The following is a 16,690-nucleotide window of genomic DNA, read 5'->3' on the forward strand; positions in this document are numbered from 1 at the left end:
GCGTGTTCCTCGGTAGTATAGTGGTTAGTATCCCCGCGTGTCACGCGGGAGACCGGGGTTCGATTCCCCGCCGGGGAGGCACATCCGATTTTTAATTGCTGCTCTATCACTCGCCGAACTTAGTGTAGGACGTTTGCGGCTACTAGCACCATATCTCTCGCACAAGGGCACCTGCCTACAGCGCATCCTCGGTAGTATAGTGGTTAGTATCCCCGCCTGTCACGCGGGAGACCGGGGTTCGATTCCCCGCCGGGGAGGTGCGATTTTTATCTCACAAACCTGTTCGAGTGTTGCCCGTATGGGGGTCGTAAGAGCATTAACTTTGCGATCGTGGAGTGTAGTTGGTGCGAAATCTTAAAAAATGCTACATCTTAGGAAGTGGTTCTCGCATTCTTCACACTTCAGAATTACGGGGTTTGCTGTTAACGCTGAGTCAAAGCACCCCAGCCCACGCTGTGGGCTTAATAATCGAGCTCGACGCAGTCCGCAAAATAAATAATTTTAGCAGAGCGTGGTTTCGATCCACGGACCTCTGGGTTATGGGCCCAGCACGCTTCCACTGCGCCACTCTGCTGGCTAGGCTTGCGCCCGCTCTTCGCCACGTGACGTGGGACACTTGGGAAGTGTTGTCTGCGTCGCTTTCACACGCCTGTATTTAATTGCGTATCATCTCCTACAGCTCTCAGCTTGACTTGTCTCGACTTTGCTCGACTGACGCTACGCTGACGCTTGCAGGCAGCGATATTTACCACGATCGACTCGACATGCAGCTGCGAGATGCACAGGAGCAACAAAGCACTCCACGATGCGGCGACATACGAAATCCACTGCCCAGCTACGCGTCGGCAACTAACAGAATGCCGACCCTGCCAGGATTCGAACCTGGAATCTTCTGATCCGTAGTCAGACGCGTTATCCGTTGCGCCACAGGGCCAATGGCAGCACTTCTTTCTACGAGACAAGTGCAATTCGCTAAGAAACGTGTTCTCCATGGCTGAGCAAGCTCCCAAGGAAGGTACCTTTCGTGCAGCTGCGTGGCCGCAGTGCGCCTGCAGAGCTTAGAGCTTGCCACGCATCTGCTCTCGCTGTTCGACAGGTAGCAGAAGGCAAGGCGCGCGTTTTCCCGCGTTTTCTCGACGACGAGAGCCGGTTGATGTGCATGTAAGCGTAGCATATGAAACAAGAATAGCACGAAGCATTGGTAGTCAGGTGCCAAAGTCGCAGTATGGCATCAGGTGGCGATCGTATGTTTCTGTGGCCACCACTGGTTTGCAGCAAAGTGAATACCGCTAACTGAGAGCGCTGTGTTGTAGCCCCAGTGGCGCAATTGGTTAGCGCACGGTACTTATAAGGCAGTAGCCGTGAGCAATGCCGGGGTTGTGAGTTCGAGCCTCACCTGGGGCATACTTTTATTTCATAGCAGCTGTCTCTGACAGCAACAGGAGGCTAGGTTTGAGATGTATCAGCTATTTGAGTAACATAATTGTGCATTCGAGACGCTAGCTGCGTCTTCCTCGGTAGTATAGTGGTTAGTATCCCCGCCTGTCACGCGGGAGACCGGGGTTCGATTCCCCGCCGGGGAGGCACATCCGATTTTTAATTGCTGCTCTATCACTCGCCGAACTTAGTGTAGGACGTTTGCGGCTACTAGCACCATATCTCTCGCACAAGGGCACCTGTCTACAGCGCATCCTCGGTAGTATAGTGGTTAGTATCCCCGCCTGTCACGCGGGAGACCAGCGTTCGATTCCCCGCCGGGGAAGTGCGATTTTTATCTCACAAACCTGTTCGAGTGTTGCCCGTATGGGGGTCGTAAGAGCATTAACTTTGCGATCGTGGAGTGTAGTTGGTGCGAAATCTTAAAAAATGCTACATCTTAGGAAGTGGTTCTCGCATTCTTCACACTTCAGAATTACGGGGTTTGCTGTTAACGCTGAGTCAAAGCACCCCAGCCCACGCTGTGGGCGTAATAATCGAGCTCGACGCAGTCCGCAAAATAAATAATTTTAGCAGAGCGTGGTTTCGATCCACGGACCTCTGGGTTATGGGCCCAGCACGCTTCCACTGCGCCACTCTGCTGGCTAGGCTTGCGCCCGCTCTTCGCCACGTGACGTGGGACACTTGGGAAGTGTTGTCTGCGTCGCTTTCACACGCCTGTATTTAATTGCGTATCATCTCCTACAGCTCTCAGCTTGACTTGTCTCGACTTTGCTCGACTGACGCTACGCTGACGCTTGCAGGCAGCGATATTTACCACGATCGACTCGACATGCAGCTGCGAGATGCACAGGAGCAACAAAGCACTCCACGATGCGGCGACATACGAAATCCACTGCCCAGCTACGCGTCGGCAACTAACAGAATGCCGACCCTGCCAGGATTCGAACCTGGAATCTTCTGATCCGTAGTCAGACGCGTTATCCGTTGCGCCACAGGGCCAATGGCAGCACTTCTTTCTACGAGACAAGTGCAATTCGCTAAGAAACGTGTTCTCCATGGCTGAGCAAGCTCCCAAGGAAGGTACCTTTCGTGCAGCTGCGTGGCCGCAGTGCGCCTGCAGAGCTTAGAGCTTGCCACGCATCTGCTCTCGCTGTTCGACAGGTAGCAGAAGGCAAGGCGCGCGTTTTCCCGCGTTTTCTCGACGACGAGAGCCGGTTGATGTGCATGTAAGCGTAGCATATGAAACAAGAATAGCACGAAGCATTGGTAGTCAGGTGCCAAAGTCGCAGTATGGCATCAGGTGGCGATCGTATGTTTCTGTGGCCACCACTGGTTTGCAGCAAAGTGAATACCGCTAACTGAGAGCGCTGTGTTGTAGCCCCAGTGGCGCAATTGGTTAGCGCACGGTACTTATAAGGCAGTAGCCGTGAGCAATGCCGGGGTTGTGAGTTCGAGCCTCACCTGGGGCATACTTTTATTTCATAGCAGCTGTCTCTGACAGCAACAGGAGGCTAGGTTTGAGATGTATCAGCTATTTGAGTAACATAATTGTGCATTCGAGACGCTAGCTGCGTCTTCCTCGGTAGTATAGTGGTTAGTATTCCCGCCTGTCACGCGGGAGACCGGGGTTCGATTCCCCGCCGGGGAGGCACATCCGATTTTTAATTGCTGCTCTATCACTCGCCGAACTTAGTGTAGGACGTTTGCGGCTACTAGCACCATATCTCTCGCACAAGGGCACCTGTCTACAGCGCATCCTCGGTAGTATAGTGGTTAGTATCCCCGCCTGTCACGCGGGAGACCGGGGTTCGATTCCCCGCCGGGGAGGTGCGATTTTTATCTCACAAACCTGTTCGAGTGTTGCCCGTATGGGGGTCGTAAGAGCATTAACTTTGCGATCGTGGAGTGTAGTTGGTGCGAAATCTTAAAAAATGCTACATCTTAGGAAGTGGTTCTCGCATTCTTCACACTTCAGAATTACGGGGTTTGCTGTTAACGCTGAGTCAAAGCACCCCAGCCCACGCTGTGGGCGTAATAATCGAGCTCGACGCAGTCCGCAAAATAAATAATTTTAGCAGAGCGTGGTTTCGATCCACGGACCTCTGGGTTATGGGCCCAGCACGCTTCCACTGCGCCACTCTGCTGGCTAGGCTTGCGCCCGCTCTTCGCCACGTGACGTGGGACACTTGGGAAGTGTTGTCTGCGTCGCTTTCACACGCCTGTATTTAATTGCGTATCATCTCCTACAGCTCTCAGCTTGACTTGTCTCGACTTTGCTCGACTGACGCTACGCTGACGCTTGCAGGCAGCGATATTTACCACGATCGACTCGACATGCAGCTGCGAGATGCACAGGAGCAACAAAGCACTCCACGATGCGGCGACATACGAAATCCACTGCCCAGCTACGCGTCGGCAACTAACAGAATGCCGACCCTGCCAGGATTCGAACCTGGAATCTTCTGATCCGTAGTCAGACGCGTTATCCGTTGCGCCACAGGGCCAATGGCAGCACTTCTTTCTACGAGACAAGTGCAATTCGCTAAGAAACGTGTTCTCCATGGCTGAGCAAGCTCCCAAGGAAGGTACCTTTCGTGCAGCTGCGTGGCCGCAGTGCGCCTGCAGAGCTTAGAGCTTGCCACGCATCTGCTCTCGCTGTTCGACAGGTAGCAGAAGGCAAGGCGCGCGTTTTCCCGCGTTTTCTCGACGACGAGAGCCGGTTGATGTGCATGTAAGCGTAGCATATGAAACAAGAATAGCACGAAGCATTGGTAGTCAGGTGCCAAAGTCGCAGTATGGCATCAGGTGGCGATCGTATGTTTCTGTGGCCACCACTGGTTTGCAGCAAAGTGAATACCGCTAACTGAGAGCGCTGTGTTGTAGCCCCAGTGGCGCAATTGGTTAGCGCACGGTACTTATAAGGCAGTAGCCGTGAGCAATGCCGGGGTTGTGAGTTCGAGCCTCACCTGGGGCATACTTTTATTTCATAGCAGCTGTCTCTGACAGCAACAGGAGGCTAGGTTTGAGATGTATCAGCTATTTGAGTAACATAATTGTGCATTCGAGACGCTAGCTGCGTCTTCCTCGGTAGTATAGTGGTTAGTATCCCCGCCTGTCACGCGGGAGACCGGGGTTCGATTCCCCGCCGGGGAGGCACATCCGATTTTTAATTGCTGCTCTATCACTCGCCGAACTTAGTGTAGGACGTTTGCGGCTACTAGCACCATATCTCTCGCACAAGGGCACCTGCCTACAGCGCATCCTCGGTAGTATAGTGGTTAGTATCCCCGCCTGTCACGCGGGAGACCGGGGTTCGATTCCCCGCCGGGGAGGTGCGATTTTTATCTCACAAACCTGTTCGAGTGTTGCCCGTATGGGGGTCGTAAGAGCATTAACTTTGCGATCGTGGAGTGTAGTTGGTGCGAAATCTTAAAAAATGCTACATCTTAGGAAGTGGTTCTCGCATTCTTCACACTTCAGAATTACGGGGTTTGCTGTTAACGCTGAGTCAAAGCACCCCAGCCCACGCTATGGGCGTAATAATCGAGCTCGACGCAGTCCGCAAAATAAATAATTTTAGCAGAGCGTGGTTTCGATCCACGGACCTCTGGGTTATGGGCCCAGCACGCTTCCACTGCGCCACTCTGCTGGCTAGGCTTGCGCCCGCTCTTCGCCACGTGACGTGGGACACTTGGGAAGTGTTGTCTGCGTCGCTTTCACACGCCTGTATTTAATTGCGTATCATCTCCTACAGCTCTCAGCTTGACTTGTCTCGACTTTGCTCGACTGACGCTACGCTGACGCTTGCAGGCAGCGATATTTACCACGATCGACTCGACATGCAGCTGCGAGATGCACAGGAGCAACAAAGCACTCCACGATGCGGCGACATACGAAATCCACTGCCCAGCTACGCGTCGGCAACTAACAGAATGCCGACCCTGCCAGGATTCGAACCTGGAATCTTCTGATCCGTAGTCAGACGCGTTATCCGTTGCGCCACAGGGCCAATGGCAGCACTTCTTTCTACGAGACAAGTGCAATTCGCTAAGAAACGTGTTCTCCATGGCTGAGCAAGCTCCCAAGGAAGGTACCTTTCGTGCAGCTGCGTGGCCGCAGTGCGCCTGCAGAGCTTAGAGCTTGCCACGCATCTGCTCTCGCTGTTCGACAGGTAGCAGAAGGCAAGGCGCGCGATTTCCCGCGTTTTCTCGACGACGAGAGCCGGTTGATGTGCATGTAAGCGTAGCATATGAAACAAGAATAGCACGAAGCATTGGTAGTCAGGTGCCAAAGTCGCAGTATGGCATCAGGTGGCGATCGTATGTTTCTGTGGCCACCACTGGTTTGCAGCAAAGTGAATACCGCTAACTGAGAGCGCTGTGTTGTAGCCCCAGTGGCGCAATTGGTTAGCGCACGGTACTTATAAGGCAGTAGCCGTGAGCAATGCCGGGGTTGTGAGTTCGAGCCTCACCTGGGGCATACTTTTATTTCATAGCAGCTGTCTCTGACAGCAACAGGAGGCTAGGTTTGAGATGTATCAGCTATTTGAGTAACATAATTGTGCATTCGAGACGCTAGCTGCGTGTTCCTCGGTAGTATAGTGGTTAGTATCCCCGCGTGTCACGCGGGAGACCGGGGTTCGATTCCCCGCCGGGGAGGCACATCCGATTTTTAATTGCTGCTCTATCACTCGCCGAACTTAGTGTAGGACGTTTGCGGCTACTAGCACCATATCTCTCGCACAAGGGCACCTGTCTACAGCGCATCCTCGGTAGTATAGTGGTTAGTATCCCCGCCTGTCACGCGGGAGACCAGCGTTCGATTCCCCGCCGGGGAGGTGCGATTTTTATCTCACAAACCTGTTCGAGTGTTGCCCGTATGGGGGTCGTAAGAGCATTAACTTTGCGATCGTGGAGTGTAGTTGGTGCGAAATCTTAAAAAATGCTACATCTTAGGAAGTGGTTCTCGCATTCTTCACACTTCAGAATTACGGGGTTTGCTGTTAACGCTGAGTCAAAGCACCCCAGCCCACGCTGTGGGCGTAATAATCGAGCTCGACGCAGTCCGCAAAATAAATAATTTTAGCAGAGCGTGGTTTCGATCCACGGACCTCTGGGTTATGGGCCCAGCACGCTTCCACTGCGCCACTCTGCTGGCTAGGCTTGCGCCCGCTCTTCGCCACGTGACGTGGGACACTTGGGAAGTGTTGTCTGCGTCGCTTTCACACGCCTGTATTTAATTGCGTATCATCTCCTACAGCTCTCAGCTTGACTTGTCTCGACTTTGCTCGACTGACGCTACGCTGACGCTTGCAGGCAGCGATATTTACCACGATCGACTCGACATGCAGCTGCGAGATGCACAGGAGCAACAAAGCACTCCACGATGCGGCGACATACGAAATCCACTGCCCAGCTACGCGTCGGCAACTAACAGAATGCCGACCCTGCCAGGATTCGAACCTGGAATCTTCTGATCCGTAGTCAGACGCGTTATCCGTTGCGCCACAGGGCCAATGGCAGCACTTCTTTCTACGAGACAAGTGCAATTCGCTAAGAAACGTGTTCTCCATGGCTGAGCAAGCTCCCAAGGAAGGTACCTTTCGTGCAGCTGCGTGGCCGCAGTGCGCCTGCAGAGCTTAGAGCTTGCCACGCATCTGCTCTCGCTGTTCGACAGGTAGCAGAAGGCAAGGCGCGCGTTTTCCCGCGTTTTCTCGACGACGAGAGCCGGTTGATGTGCATGTAAGCGTAGCATATGAAACAAGAATAGCACGAAGCATTGGTAGTCAGGTGCCAAAGTCGCAGTATGGCATCAGGTGGCGATCGTATGTTTCTGTGGCCACCACTGGTTTGCAGCAAAGTGAATACCGCTAACTGAGAGCGCTGTGTTGTAGCCCCAGTGGCGCAATTGGTTAGCGCACGGTACTTATAAGGCAGTAGCCGTGAGCAATGCCGGGGTTGTGAGTTCGAGCCTCACCTGGGGCATACTTTTATTTCATAGCAGCTGTCTCTGACAGCAACAGGAGGCTAGGTTTGAGATGTATCAGCTATTTGAGTAACATAATTGTGCATTCGAGACGCTAGCTGCGTCTTCCTCGGTAGTATAGTGGTTAGTATCCCCGCCTGTCACGCGGGAGACCGGGGTTCGATTCCCCGCCGGGGAGGCACATCCGATTTTTAATTGCTGCTCTATCACTCGCCGAACTTAGTGTAGGACGTTTGCGGCTACTAGCACCATATCTCTCGCACAAGGGCACCTGTCTACAGCGCATCCTCGGTAGTATAGTGGTTAGTATCCCCGCCTGTCACGCGGCAGACCGGGGTTCGATTCCCCGCCGGGGAGGTGCGATTTTTATCTCACAAACCTGTTCGAGTGTTGCCCGTATGGGGGTCGTAAGAGCATTAACTTTGCGATCGTGGAGTGTAGTTGGTGCGAAATCTTAAAAAATGCTACATCTTAGGAAGTGGTTCTCGCATTCTTCACACTTCAGAATTACGGGGTTTGCTGTTAACGCTGAGTCAAAGCACCCCAGCCCACGCTGTGGGCGTAATAATCGAGCTCGACGCAGTCCGCAAAATAAATAATTTTAGCAGAGCGTGGTTTCGATCCACGGACCTCTGGGTTATGGGCCCAGCACGCTTCCACTGCGCCACTCTGCTGGCTAGGCTTGCGCCCGCTCTTCGCCACGTGACGTGGGACACTTGGGAAGTGTTGTCTGCGTCGCTTTCACACGCCTGTATTTAATTGCGTATCATCTCCTACAGCTCTCAGCTTGACTTGTCTCGACTTTGCTCGACTGACGCTACGCTGACGCTTGCAGGCAGCGATATTTACCACGATCGACTCGACATGCAGCTGCGAGATGCACAGGAGCAACAAAGCACTCCACGATGCGGCGACATACGAAATCCACTGCCCAGCTACGCGTCGGCAACTAACAGAATGCCGACCCTGCCAGGATTCGAACCTGGAATCTTCTGATCCGTAGTCAGACGCGTTATCCGTTGCGCCACAGGGCCAATGGCAGCACTTCTTTCTACGAGACAAGTGCAATTCGCTAAGAAACGTGTTCTCCATGGCTGAGCAAGCTCCCAAGGAAGGTACCTTTCGTGCAGCTGCGTGGCCGCAGTGCGCCTGCAGAGCTTAGAGCTTGCCACGCATCTGCTCTCGCTGTTCGACAGGTAGCAGAAGGCAAGGCGCGCGTTTTCCCGCGTTTTCTCGACGACGAGAGCCGGTTGATGTGCATGTAAGCGTAGCATATGAAACAAGAATAGCACGAAGCATTGGTAGTCAGGTGCCAAAGTCGCAGTATGGCATCAGGTGGCGATCGTATGTTTCTGTGGCCACCACTGGTTTGCAGCAAAGTGAATACCGCTAACTGAGAGCGCTGTGTTGTAGCCCCAGTGGCGCAATTGGTTAGCGCACGGTACTTATAAGGCAGTAGCCGTGAGCAATGCCGGGGTTGTGAGTTCGAGCCTCACCTGGGGCATACTTTTATTTCATAGCAGCTGTCTGTGACAGCAACAGGAGGCTAGGTTTGAGATGTATCAGCTATTTGAGTAACATAATTGTGCATTCGAGACGCTAGCTGCGTCTTCCTCGGTAGTATAGTGGTTAGTATTCCCGCCTGTCACGCGGGAGACCGGGGTTCGATTCCCCGCCGGGGAGGCACATCCGATTTTTAATTGCTGCTCTATCACTCGCCGAACTTAGTGTAGGACGTTTGCGGCTACTAGCACCATATCTCTCGCACAAGGGCACCTGTCTACAGCGCATCCTCGGTAGTATAGTGGTTAGTATCCCCGCCTGTCACGCGGGAGACCGGGGTTCGATTCCCCGCCGGGGAGGTGCGATTTTTATCTCACAAACCTGTTCGAGTGTTGCCCGTATGGGGGTCGTAAGAGCATTAACTTTGCGATCGTGGAGTGTAGTTGGTGCGAAATCTTAAAAAATGCTACATCTTAGGAAGTGGTTCTCGCATTCTTCACACTTCAGAATTACGGGGTTTGCTGTTAACGCTGAGTCAAAGCACCCCAGCCCACGCTGTGGGCGTAATAATCGAGCTCGACGCAGTCCGCAAAATAAATAATTTTAGCAGAGCGTGGTTTCGATCCACGGACCTCTGGGTTATGGGCCCAGCACGCTTCCACTGCGCCACTCTGCTGGCTAGGCTTGCGCCCGCTCTTCGCCACGTGACGTGGGACACTTGGGAAGTGTTGTCTGCGTCGCTTTCACACGCCTGTATTTAATTGCGTATCATCTCCTACAGCTCTCAGCTTGACTTGTCTCGACTTTGCTCGACTGACGCTACGCTGACGCTTGCAGGCAGCGATATTTACCACGATCGACTCGACATGCAGCTGCGAGATGCACAGGAGCAACAAAGCACTCCACGATGCGGCGACATACGAAATCCACTGCCCAGCTACGCGTCGGCAACTAACAGAATGCCGACCCTGCCAGGATTCGAACCTGGAATCTTCTGATCCGTAGTCAGACGCGTTATCCGTTGCGCCACAGGGCCAATGGCAGCACTTCTTTCTACGAGACAAGTGCAATTCGCTAAGAAACGTGTTCTCCATGGCTGAGCAAGCTCCCAAGGAAGGTACCTTTCGTGCAGCTGCGTGGCCGCAGTGCGCCTGCAGAGCTTAGAGCTTGCCACGCATCTGCTCTCGCTGTTCGACAGGTAGCAGAAGGCAAGGCGCGCGTTTTCCCGCGTTTTCTCGACGACGAGAGCCGGTTGATGTGCATGTAAGCGTAGCATATGAAACAAGAATAGCACGAAGCATTGGTAGTCAGGTGCCAAAGTCGCAGTATGGCATCAGGTGGCGATCGTATGTTTCTGTGGCCACCACTGGTTTGCAGCAAAGTGAATACCGCTAACTGAGAGCGCTGTGTTGTAGCCCCAGTGGCGCAATTGGTTAGCGCACGGTACTTATAAGGCAGTAGCCGTGAGCAATGCCGGGGTTGTGAGTTCGAGCCTCACCTGGGGCATACTTTTATTTCATAGCAGCTGTCTCTGACAGCAACAGGAGGCTAGGTTTGAGATGTATCAGCTATTTGAGTAACATAATTGTGCATTCAAGACGCTAGCTGCGTCTTCCTCGGTAGTATAGTGGTTAGTATCCCCGCCTGTCACGCGGGAGACCGGGGTTCGATTCCCCGCCGGGGAGGCACATCCGATTTTTAATTGCTGCTCTATCACTCGCCGAACTTAGTGTAGGACGTTTGCGGCTACTAGCACCATATCTCTCGCACAAGGGCACCTGTCTACAGCGCATCCTCGGTAGTATAGTGGTTAGTATCCCCGCCTGTCACGCGGGAGACCAGCGTTCGATTCCCCGCCGGGGAGGTGCGATTTTTATCTCACAAACCTGTTCGAGTGTTGCCCGTATGGGGGTCGTAAGAGCATTAACTTTGCGATCGTGGAGTGTAGTTGGTGCGAAATCTTAAAAAATGCTACATCTTAGGAAGTGGTTCTCGCATTCTTCACACTTCAGAATTACGGGGTTTGCTGTTAACGCTGAGTCAAAGCACCCCAGCCCACGCTGTGGGCGTAATAATCGAGCTCGACGCAGTCCGCAAAATAAATAATTTTAGCAGAGCGTGGTTTCGATCCACGGACCTCTGGGTTATGGGCCCAGCACGCTTCCACTGCGCCACTCTGCTGGCTAGGCTTGCGCCCGCTCTTCGCCACGTGACGTGGGACACTTGGGAAGTGTTGTCTGCGTCGCTTTCACACGCCTGTATTTAATTGCGTATCATCTCCTACAGCTCTCAGCTTGACTTGTCTCGACTTTGCTCGACTGACGCTACGCTGACGCTTGCAGGCAGCGATATTTACCACGATCGACTCGACATGCAGCTGCGAGATGCACAGGAGCAACAAAGCACTCCACGATGCGGCGACATACGAAATCCACTGCCCAGCTACGCGTCGGCAACTAACAGAATGCCGACCCTGCCAGGATTCGAACCTGGAATCTTCTGATCCGTAGTCAGACGCGTTATCCGTTGCGCCACAGGGCCAATGGCAGCACTTCTTTCTACGAGACAAGTGCAATTCGCTAAGAAACGTGTTCTCCATGGCTGAGCAAGCTCCCAAGGAAGGTACCTTTCGTGCAGCTGCGTGGCCGCAGTGCGCCTGCAGAGCTTAGAGCTTGCCACGCATCTGCTCTCGCTGTTCGACAGGTAGCAGAAGGCAAGGCGCGCGTTTTCCCGCGTTTTCTCGACGACGAGAGCCGGTTGATGTGCATGTAAGCGTAGCATATGAAACAAGAATAGCACGAAGCATTGGTAGTCAGGTGCCAAAGTCGCAGTATGGCATCAGGTGGCGATCGTATGTTTCTGTGGCCACCACTGGTTTGCAGCAAAGTGAATACCGCTATCTGAGAGCGCTGTGTTGTAGCCCCAGTGGCGCAATTGGTTAGCGCACGGTACTTATAAGGCAGTAGCCGTGAGCAATGCCGGGGTTGTGAGTTCGAGCCTCACCTGGGGCATACTTTTATTTCATAGCAGCTGTCTCTGACAGCAACAGGAGGCTAGGTTTGAGATGTATCAGCTATTTGAGTAACATAATTGTGCATTCGAGACGCTAGCTGCGTCTTCCTCGGTAGTATAGTGGTTAGTATTCCCGCCTGTCACGCGGGAGACCGGGGTTCGATTCCCCGCCGGGGAGGCACATCCGATTTTTAATTGCTGCTCTATCACTCGCCGAACTTAGTGTAGGACGTTTGCGGCTACTAGCACCATATCTCTCGCACAAGGGCACCTGTCTACAGCGCATCCTCGGTAGTATAGTGGTTAGTATCCCCGCCTGTCACGCGGGAGACCAGCGTTCGATTCCCCGCCGGGGAGGTGCGATTTTTATCTCACAAACCTGTTCGAGTGTTGCCCGTATGGGGGTCGTAAGAGCATTAACTTTGCGATCGTGGAGTGTAGTTGGTGCGAAATCTTAAAAAATGCTACATCTTAGGAAGTGGTTCTCGCATTCTTCACACTTCAGAATTACGGGGTTTGCTGTTAACGCTGAGTCAAAGCACCCCAGCCCACGCTGTGGGCGTAATAATCGAGCTCGACGCAGTCCGCAAAATAAATAATTTTAGCAGAGCGTGGTTTCGATCCACGGACCTCTGGGTTATGGGCCCAGCACGCTTCCACTGCGCCACTCTGCTGGCTAGGCTTGCGCCCGCTCTTCGCCACGTGACGTGGGACACTTGGGAAGTGTTGTCTGCGTCGCTTTCACACGCCTGTATTTAATTGCGTATCATCTCCTACAGCTCTCAGCTTGACTTGTCTCGACTTTGCTCGACTGACGCTACGCTGGCGCTTGCAGGCAGCGATATTTACCACGATCGACTCGACATGCAGCTGCGAGATGCACAGGAGCAACAAAGCACTCCACGATGCGGCGACATACGAAATCCACTGCCCAGCTACGCGTCGGCAACTAACAGAATGCCGACCCTGCCAGGATTCGAACCTGGAATCTTCTGATCCGTAGTCAGACGCGTTATCCGTTGCGCCACAGGGCCAATGGCAGCACTTCTTTCTACGAGACAAGTGCAATTCGCTAAGAAACGTGTTCTCCATGGCTGAGCAAGCTCCCAAGGAAGGTACCTTTCGTGCAGCTGCGTGGCCGCAGTGCGCCTGCAGAGCTTAGAGCTTGCCACGCATCTGCTCTCGCTGTTCGACAGGTAGCAGAAGGCAAGGCGCGCGTTTTCCCGCGTTTTCTCGACGACGAGAGCCGGTTGATGTGCATGTAAGCGTAGCATATGAAACAAGAATAGCACGAAGCATTGGTAGTCAGGTGCCAAAGTCGCAGTATGGCATCAGGTGGCGATCGTATGTTTCTGTGGCCACCACTGGTTTGCAGCAAAGTGAATACCGCTAACTGAGAGCGCTGTGTTGTAGCCCCAGTGGCGCAATTGGTTAGCGCACGGTACTTATAAGGCAGTAGCCGTGAGCAATGCCGGGGTTGTGAGTTCGAGCCTCACCTGGGGCATACTTTTATTTCATAGCAGCTGTCTCTGACAGCAACAGGAGGCTAGGTTTGAGATGTATCAGCTATTTGAGTAACATAATTGTGCATTCGAGACGCTAGCTGCGTCTTCCTCGGTAGTATAGTGGTTAGTATTCCCGCCTGTCACGCGGGAGACCGGGGTTCGATTCCCCGCCGGGGAGGCACATCCGATTTTTAATTGCTGCTCTATCACTCGCCGAACTTAGTGTAGGACGTTTGCGGCTACTAGCACCATATCTCTCGCACAAGGGCACCTGTCTACAGCGCATCCTCGGTAGTATAGTGGTTAGTATCCCCGCCTGTCACGCGGGAGACCGGGGTTCGATTCCCCGCCGGGGAGGTGCGATTTTTATCTCACAAACCTGTTCGAGTGTTGCCCGTATGGGGGTCGTAAGAGCATTAACTTTGCGGTCGTGGAGTGTAGTTGGTGCGAAATCTTAAAAAATGCTACATCTTAGGAAGTGGTTCTCGCATTCTTCACACTTCAGAATTACGGGGTTTGCTGTTAACGCTGAGTCAAAGCACCCCAGCCCACGCTGTGGGCGTAATAATCGAGCTCGACGCAGTCCGCAAAATAAATAATTTTAGCAGAGCGTGGTTTCGATCCACGGACCTCTGGGTTATGGGCCCAGCACGCTTCCACTGCGCCACTCTGCTGGCTAGGCTTGCGCCCGCTCTTCGCCACGTGACGTGGGACACTTGGGAAGTGTTGTCTGCGTCGCTTTCACACGCCTGTATTTAATTGCGTATCATCTCCTACAGCTCTCAGCTTGACTTGTCTCGACTTTGCTCGACTGACGCTACGCTGACGCTTGCAGGCAGCGATATTTACCACGATCGACTCGACATGCAGCTGCGAGATGCACAGGAGCAACAAAGCACTCCACGATGCGGCGACATACGAAATCCACTGCCCAGCTACGCGTCGGCAACTAACAGAATGCCGACCCTGCCAGGATTCGAACCTGGAATCTTCTGATCCGTAGTCAGACGCGTTATCCGTTGCGCCACAGGGCCAATGGCAGCACTTCTTTCTACGAGACAAGTGCAATTCGCTAAGAAACGTGTTCTCCATGGCTGAGCAAGCTCCCAAGGAAGGTACCTTTCGTGCAGCTGCGTGGCCGCAGTGCGCCTGCAGAGCTTAGAGCTTGCCACGCATCTGCTCTCGCTGTTCGACAGGTAGCAGAAGGCAAGGCGCGCGTTTTCCCGCGTTTTCTCGACGACGAGAGCCGGTTGATGTGCATGTAAGCGTAGCATATGAAACAAGAATAGCACGAAGCATTGGTAGTCAGGTGCCAAAGTCGCAGTATGGCATCAGGTGGCGATCGTATGTTTCTGTGGCCACCACTGGTTTGCAGCAAAGTGAATACCGCTAACTGAGAGCGCTGTGTTGTAGCCCCAGTGGCGCAATTGGTTAGCGCACGGTACTTATAAGGCAGTAGCCGTGAGCAATGCCGGGGTTGTGAGTTCGAGCCTCACCTGGGGCATACTTTTATTTCATAGCAGCTGTCTCTGACAGCAACAGGAGGCTAGGTTTGAGATGTATCAGCTATTTGAGTAACATAATTGTGCATTCGAGACGCTAGCTGCGTCTTCCTCGGTAGTATAGTGGTTAGTATCCCCGCCTGTCACGCGGGAGACCGGGGTTCGATTCCCCGCCGGGGAGGCACATCCGATTTTTAATTGCTGCTCTATCACTCGCCGAACTTAGTGTAGGACGTTTGCGGCTACTAGCACCATATCTCTCGCACAAGGGCACCTGTCTACAGCGCATCCTCGGTAGTATAGTGGTTAGTATCCCCGCCTGTCACGCGGGAGACCAGCGTTCGATTCCCCGCCGGGGAGGTGCGATTTTTATCTCACAAACCTGTTCGAGTGTTGCCCGTATGGGGGTCGTAAGAGCATTAACTTTGCGATCGTGGAGTGTAGTTGGTGCGAAATCTTAAAAAATGCTACATCTTAGGAAGTGGTTCTCGCATTCTTCACACTTCAGAATTACGGGGTTTGCTGTTAACGCTGAGTCAAAGCACCCCAGCCCACGCTGTGGGCGTAATAATCGAGCTCGACGCAGTCCGCAAAATAAATAATTTTAGCAGAGCGTGGTTTCGATCCACGGACCTCTGGGTTATGGGCCCAGCACGCTTCCACTGCGCCACTCTGCTGGCTAGGCTTGCGCCCGCTCTTCGCCACGTGACGTGGGACACTTGGGAAGTGTTGTCTGCGTCGCTTTCACACGCCTGTATTTAATTGCGTATCATCTCCTACAGCTCTCAGCTTGACTTGTCTCGACTTTGCTCGACTGACGCTACGCTGACGCTTGCAGGCAGCGATATTTACCACGATCGACTCGACATGCAGCTGCGAGATGCACAGGAGCAACAAAGCACTCCACGATGCGGCGACATACGAAATCCACTGCCCAGCTACGCGTCGGCAACTAACAGAATGCCGACCCTGCCAGGATTCGAACCTGGAATCTTCTGATCCGTAGTCAGACGCGTTATCCGTTGCGCCACAGGGCCAATGGCAGCACTTCTTTCTACGAGACAAGTGCAATTCGCTAAGAAACGTGTTCTCCATGGCTGAGCAAGCTCCCAAGGAAGGTACCTTTCGTGCAGCTGCGTGGCCGCAGTGCGCCTGCAGAGCTTAGAGCTTGCCACGCATCTGCTCTCGCTGTTCGACAGGTAGCAGAAGGCAAGGCGCGCGTTTTCCCGCGTTTTCTCGACGACGAGAGCCGGTTGATGTGCATGTAAGCGTAGCATATGAAACAAGAATAGCACGAAGCATTGGTAGTCAGGTGCCAAAGTCGCAGTATGGCATCAGGTGGCGATCGTATGTTTCTGTGGCCACCACTGGTTTGCAGCAAAGTGAATACCGCTAACTGAGAGCGCTGTGTTGTAGCCCCAGTGGCGCAATTGGTTAGCGCACGGTACTTATAAGGCAGTAGCCGTGAGCAATGCCGGGGTTGTGAGTTCGAGCCTCACCTGGGGCATACTTTTATTTCATAGCAGCTGTCTCTGACAGCAACAGGAGGCTAGGTTTGAGATGTATCAGCTATTTGAGTAACATAATTGTGCATTCGAGACGCTAGCTGCGTCTTCCTCGGTAGTATAGTGGTTAGTATTCCCGCCTGTCACGCGGGAGACCGGGGTTCGATTCCCCGCCGGGGAGGCACATCCGATTTTTAATTGCTGCTCTATCACTCGCCGAACTTAGTGTAGGACGTTT

General features: G+C 53.3%; 51 non-coding genes across 51 annotated transcripts; 29 read left to right on the forward strand and 22 right to left on the reverse strand.

The window, feature by feature from the left end:
* Positions 1-6: 6 nt before the first annotated feature.
* Positions 7-78, forward strand: Trnad-guc (transfer RNA aspartic acid (anticodon GUC)). Its single transcript has one exon. It is a non-coding gene; the product is annotated as a tRNA-Asp (tRNA).
* A 107-nt stretch (positions 79-185) lies between these two features.
* Positions 186-257, forward strand: Trnad-guc (transfer RNA aspartic acid (anticodon GUC)). Its single transcript has one exon. It is a non-coding gene; the product is annotated as a tRNA-Asp (tRNA).
* A 245-nt stretch (positions 258-502) lies between these two features.
* On the reverse strand, positions 503-574 carry Trnam-cau (transfer RNA methionine (anticodon CAU)). Its single transcript has one exon. It is a non-coding gene; the product is annotated as a tRNA-Met (tRNA).
* A 287-nt stretch (positions 575-861) lies between these two features.
* Trnar-acg (transfer RNA arginine (anticodon ACG)) lies at positions 862-934 on the reverse strand. Its single transcript has one exon. It is a non-coding gene; the product is annotated as a tRNA-Arg (tRNA).
* A 378-nt stretch (positions 935-1,312) lies between these two features.
* On the forward strand, positions 1,313-1,404 carry Trnai-uau (transfer RNA isoleucine (anticodon UAU)). Its single transcript is given in 2 exon segments — positions 1,313-1,350; positions 1,369-1,404. It is a non-coding gene; the product is annotated as a tRNA-Ile (tRNA).
* A 107-nt stretch (positions 1,405-1,511) lies between these two features.
* Trnad-guc (transfer RNA aspartic acid (anticodon GUC)) lies at positions 1,512-1,583 on the forward strand. The gene has a single exon. It is a non-coding gene; the product is annotated as a tRNA-Asp (tRNA).
* Positions 1,584-2,007: 424 nt separating this feature from the next.
* Positions 2,008-2,079, reverse strand: Trnam-cau (transfer RNA methionine (anticodon CAU)). Its single transcript has one exon. It is a non-coding gene; the product is annotated as a tRNA-Met (tRNA).
* Positions 2,080-2,366: 287 nt separating this feature from the next.
* On the reverse strand, positions 2,367-2,439 carry Trnar-acg (transfer RNA arginine (anticodon ACG)). The gene has a single exon. It is a non-coding gene; the product is annotated as a tRNA-Arg (tRNA).
* Positions 2,440-2,817: 378 nt separating this feature from the next.
* On the forward strand, positions 2,818-2,909 carry Trnai-uau (transfer RNA isoleucine (anticodon UAU)). Its single transcript is given in 2 exon segments — positions 2,818-2,855; positions 2,874-2,909. It is a non-coding gene; the product is annotated as a tRNA-Ile (tRNA).
* Positions 2,910-3,016: 107 nt separating this feature from the next.
* Positions 3,017-3,088, forward strand: Trnad-guc (transfer RNA aspartic acid (anticodon GUC)). The gene has a single exon. It is a non-coding gene; the product is annotated as a tRNA-Asp (tRNA).
* Positions 3,089-3,195: 107 nt separating this feature from the next.
* On the forward strand, positions 3,196-3,267 carry Trnad-guc (transfer RNA aspartic acid (anticodon GUC)). The gene has a single exon. It is a non-coding gene; the product is annotated as a tRNA-Asp (tRNA).
* Positions 3,268-3,512: 245 nt separating this feature from the next.
* Trnam-cau (transfer RNA methionine (anticodon CAU)) lies at positions 3,513-3,584 on the reverse strand. The gene has a single exon. It is a non-coding gene; the product is annotated as a tRNA-Met (tRNA).
* A 287-nt stretch (positions 3,585-3,871) lies between these two features.
* On the reverse strand, positions 3,872-3,944 carry Trnar-acg (transfer RNA arginine (anticodon ACG)). The gene has a single exon. It is a non-coding gene; the product is annotated as a tRNA-Arg (tRNA).
* A 378-nt stretch (positions 3,945-4,322) lies between these two features.
* Positions 4,323-4,414, forward strand: Trnai-uau (transfer RNA isoleucine (anticodon UAU)). Its single transcript is given in 2 exon segments — positions 4,323-4,360; positions 4,379-4,414. It is a non-coding gene; the product is annotated as a tRNA-Ile (tRNA).
* A 107-nt stretch (positions 4,415-4,521) lies between these two features.
* Positions 4,522-4,593, forward strand: Trnad-guc (transfer RNA aspartic acid (anticodon GUC)). Its single transcript has one exon. It is a non-coding gene; the product is annotated as a tRNA-Asp (tRNA).
* Positions 4,594-4,700: 107 nt separating this feature from the next.
* Trnad-guc (transfer RNA aspartic acid (anticodon GUC)) lies at positions 4,701-4,772 on the forward strand. Its single transcript has one exon. It is a non-coding gene; the product is annotated as a tRNA-Asp (tRNA).
* Positions 4,773-5,017: 245 nt separating this feature from the next.
* Positions 5,018-5,089, reverse strand: Trnam-cau (transfer RNA methionine (anticodon CAU)). The gene has a single exon. It is a non-coding gene; the product is annotated as a tRNA-Met (tRNA).
* Positions 5,090-5,376: 287 nt separating this feature from the next.
* Trnar-acg (transfer RNA arginine (anticodon ACG)) lies at positions 5,377-5,449 on the reverse strand. Its single transcript has one exon. It is a non-coding gene; the product is annotated as a tRNA-Arg (tRNA).
* Positions 5,450-5,827: 378 nt separating this feature from the next.
* Trnai-uau (transfer RNA isoleucine (anticodon UAU)) lies at positions 5,828-5,919 on the forward strand. The gene is given in 2 exon segments: positions 5,828-5,865; positions 5,884-5,919. It is a non-coding gene; the product is annotated as a tRNA-Ile (tRNA).
* A 107-nt stretch (positions 5,920-6,026) lies between these two features.
* Trnad-guc (transfer RNA aspartic acid (anticodon GUC)) lies at positions 6,027-6,098 on the forward strand. Its single transcript has one exon. It is a non-coding gene; the product is annotated as a tRNA-Asp (tRNA).
* Positions 6,099-6,522: 424 nt separating this feature from the next.
* On the reverse strand, positions 6,523-6,594 carry Trnam-cau (transfer RNA methionine (anticodon CAU)). The gene has a single exon. It is a non-coding gene; the product is annotated as a tRNA-Met (tRNA).
* A 287-nt stretch (positions 6,595-6,881) lies between these two features.
* Positions 6,882-6,954, reverse strand: Trnar-acg (transfer RNA arginine (anticodon ACG)). Its single transcript has one exon. It is a non-coding gene; the product is annotated as a tRNA-Arg (tRNA).
* Positions 6,955-7,332: 378 nt separating this feature from the next.
* Trnai-uau (transfer RNA isoleucine (anticodon UAU)) lies at positions 7,333-7,424 on the forward strand. The gene is given in 2 exon segments: positions 7,333-7,370; positions 7,389-7,424. It is a non-coding gene; the product is annotated as a tRNA-Ile (tRNA).
* A 107-nt stretch (positions 7,425-7,531) lies between these two features.
* Trnad-guc (transfer RNA aspartic acid (anticodon GUC)) lies at positions 7,532-7,603 on the forward strand. The gene has a single exon. It is a non-coding gene; the product is annotated as a tRNA-Asp (tRNA).
* A 107-nt stretch (positions 7,604-7,710) lies between these two features.
* Trnad-guc (transfer RNA aspartic acid (anticodon GUC)) lies at positions 7,711-7,782 on the forward strand. Its single transcript has one exon. It is a non-coding gene; the product is annotated as a tRNA-Asp (tRNA).
* A 245-nt stretch (positions 7,783-8,027) lies between these two features.
* On the reverse strand, positions 8,028-8,099 carry Trnam-cau (transfer RNA methionine (anticodon CAU)). Its single transcript has one exon. It is a non-coding gene; the product is annotated as a tRNA-Met (tRNA).
* Positions 8,100-8,386: 287 nt separating this feature from the next.
* Trnar-acg (transfer RNA arginine (anticodon ACG)) lies at positions 8,387-8,459 on the reverse strand. The gene has a single exon. It is a non-coding gene; the product is annotated as a tRNA-Arg (tRNA).
* A 378-nt stretch (positions 8,460-8,837) lies between these two features.
* Positions 8,838-8,929, forward strand: Trnai-uau (transfer RNA isoleucine (anticodon UAU)). Its single transcript is given in 2 exon segments — positions 8,838-8,875; positions 8,894-8,929. It is a non-coding gene; the product is annotated as a tRNA-Ile (tRNA).
* Positions 8,930-9,036: 107 nt separating this feature from the next.
* On the forward strand, positions 9,037-9,108 carry Trnad-guc (transfer RNA aspartic acid (anticodon GUC)). The gene has a single exon. It is a non-coding gene; the product is annotated as a tRNA-Asp (tRNA).
* Positions 9,109-9,215: 107 nt separating this feature from the next.
* On the forward strand, positions 9,216-9,287 carry Trnad-guc (transfer RNA aspartic acid (anticodon GUC)). The gene has a single exon. It is a non-coding gene; the product is annotated as a tRNA-Asp (tRNA).
* A 245-nt stretch (positions 9,288-9,532) lies between these two features.
* Trnam-cau (transfer RNA methionine (anticodon CAU)) lies at positions 9,533-9,604 on the reverse strand. The gene has a single exon. It is a non-coding gene; the product is annotated as a tRNA-Met (tRNA).
* Positions 9,605-9,891: 287 nt separating this feature from the next.
* Trnar-acg (transfer RNA arginine (anticodon ACG)) lies at positions 9,892-9,964 on the reverse strand. Its single transcript has one exon. It is a non-coding gene; the product is annotated as a tRNA-Arg (tRNA).
* A 378-nt stretch (positions 9,965-10,342) lies between these two features.
* Trnai-uau (transfer RNA isoleucine (anticodon UAU)) lies at positions 10,343-10,434 on the forward strand. Its single transcript is given in 2 exon segments — positions 10,343-10,380; positions 10,399-10,434. It is a non-coding gene; the product is annotated as a tRNA-Ile (tRNA).
* Positions 10,435-10,541: 107 nt separating this feature from the next.
* Positions 10,542-10,613, forward strand: Trnad-guc (transfer RNA aspartic acid (anticodon GUC)). The gene has a single exon. It is a non-coding gene; the product is annotated as a tRNA-Asp (tRNA).
* A 424-nt stretch (positions 10,614-11,037) lies between these two features.
* On the reverse strand, positions 11,038-11,109 carry Trnam-cau (transfer RNA methionine (anticodon CAU)). The gene has a single exon. It is a non-coding gene; the product is annotated as a tRNA-Met (tRNA).
* A 287-nt stretch (positions 11,110-11,396) lies between these two features.
* Trnar-acg (transfer RNA arginine (anticodon ACG)) lies at positions 11,397-11,469 on the reverse strand. Its single transcript has one exon. It is a non-coding gene; the product is annotated as a tRNA-Arg (tRNA).
* Positions 11,470-11,847: 378 nt separating this feature from the next.
* On the forward strand, positions 11,848-11,939 carry Trnai-uau (transfer RNA isoleucine (anticodon UAU)). Its single transcript is given in 2 exon segments — positions 11,848-11,885; positions 11,904-11,939. It is a non-coding gene; the product is annotated as a tRNA-Ile (tRNA).
* A 107-nt stretch (positions 11,940-12,046) lies between these two features.
* Trnad-guc (transfer RNA aspartic acid (anticodon GUC)) lies at positions 12,047-12,118 on the forward strand. Its single transcript has one exon. It is a non-coding gene; the product is annotated as a tRNA-Asp (tRNA).
* A 424-nt stretch (positions 12,119-12,542) lies between these two features.
* On the reverse strand, positions 12,543-12,614 carry Trnam-cau (transfer RNA methionine (anticodon CAU)). The gene has a single exon. It is a non-coding gene; the product is annotated as a tRNA-Met (tRNA).
* Positions 12,615-12,901: 287 nt separating this feature from the next.
* On the reverse strand, positions 12,902-12,974 carry Trnar-acg (transfer RNA arginine (anticodon ACG)). Its single transcript has one exon. It is a non-coding gene; the product is annotated as a tRNA-Arg (tRNA).
* A 378-nt stretch (positions 12,975-13,352) lies between these two features.
* Trnai-uau (transfer RNA isoleucine (anticodon UAU)) lies at positions 13,353-13,444 on the forward strand. Its single transcript is given in 2 exon segments — positions 13,353-13,390; positions 13,409-13,444. It is a non-coding gene; the product is annotated as a tRNA-Ile (tRNA).
* A 107-nt stretch (positions 13,445-13,551) lies between these two features.
* Positions 13,552-13,623, forward strand: Trnad-guc (transfer RNA aspartic acid (anticodon GUC)). Its single transcript has one exon. It is a non-coding gene; the product is annotated as a tRNA-Asp (tRNA).
* A 107-nt stretch (positions 13,624-13,730) lies between these two features.
* Positions 13,731-13,802, forward strand: Trnad-guc (transfer RNA aspartic acid (anticodon GUC)). The gene has a single exon. It is a non-coding gene; the product is annotated as a tRNA-Asp (tRNA).
* A 245-nt stretch (positions 13,803-14,047) lies between these two features.
* Positions 14,048-14,119, reverse strand: Trnam-cau (transfer RNA methionine (anticodon CAU)). The gene has a single exon. It is a non-coding gene; the product is annotated as a tRNA-Met (tRNA).
* Positions 14,120-14,406: 287 nt separating this feature from the next.
* Trnar-acg (transfer RNA arginine (anticodon ACG)) lies at positions 14,407-14,479 on the reverse strand. The gene has a single exon. It is a non-coding gene; the product is annotated as a tRNA-Arg (tRNA).
* Positions 14,480-14,857: 378 nt separating this feature from the next.
* On the forward strand, positions 14,858-14,949 carry Trnai-uau (transfer RNA isoleucine (anticodon UAU)). The gene is given in 2 exon segments: positions 14,858-14,895; positions 14,914-14,949. It is a non-coding gene; the product is annotated as a tRNA-Ile (tRNA).
* A 107-nt stretch (positions 14,950-15,056) lies between these two features.
* On the forward strand, positions 15,057-15,128 carry Trnad-guc (transfer RNA aspartic acid (anticodon GUC)). Its single transcript has one exon. It is a non-coding gene; the product is annotated as a tRNA-Asp (tRNA).
* A 424-nt stretch (positions 15,129-15,552) lies between these two features.
* On the reverse strand, positions 15,553-15,624 carry Trnam-cau (transfer RNA methionine (anticodon CAU)). Its single transcript has one exon. It is a non-coding gene; the product is annotated as a tRNA-Met (tRNA).
* A 287-nt stretch (positions 15,625-15,911) lies between these two features.
* On the reverse strand, positions 15,912-15,984 carry Trnar-acg (transfer RNA arginine (anticodon ACG)). The gene has a single exon. It is a non-coding gene; the product is annotated as a tRNA-Arg (tRNA).
* A 378-nt stretch (positions 15,985-16,362) lies between these two features.
* On the forward strand, positions 16,363-16,454 carry Trnai-uau (transfer RNA isoleucine (anticodon UAU)). Its single transcript is given in 2 exon segments — positions 16,363-16,400; positions 16,419-16,454. It is a non-coding gene; the product is annotated as a tRNA-Ile (tRNA).
* A 107-nt stretch (positions 16,455-16,561) lies between these two features.
* Positions 16,562-16,633, forward strand: Trnad-guc (transfer RNA aspartic acid (anticodon GUC)). The gene has a single exon. It is a non-coding gene; the product is annotated as a tRNA-Asp (tRNA).
* The last annotated feature ends 57 nt before the right edge of the window (positions 16,634-16,690 follow it).

Source organism: Schistocerca serialis, unplaced genomic scaffold (assembly GCF_023864345.2).
Source record: "Schistocerca serialis cubense isolate TAMUIC-IGC-003099 unplaced genomic scaffold, iqSchSeri2.2 HiC_scaffold_103, whole genome shotgun sequence".
Taxonomy (NCBI): Eukaryota; Metazoa; Arthropoda; class Insecta; order Orthoptera; family Acrididae; genus Schistocerca; species Schistocerca serialis.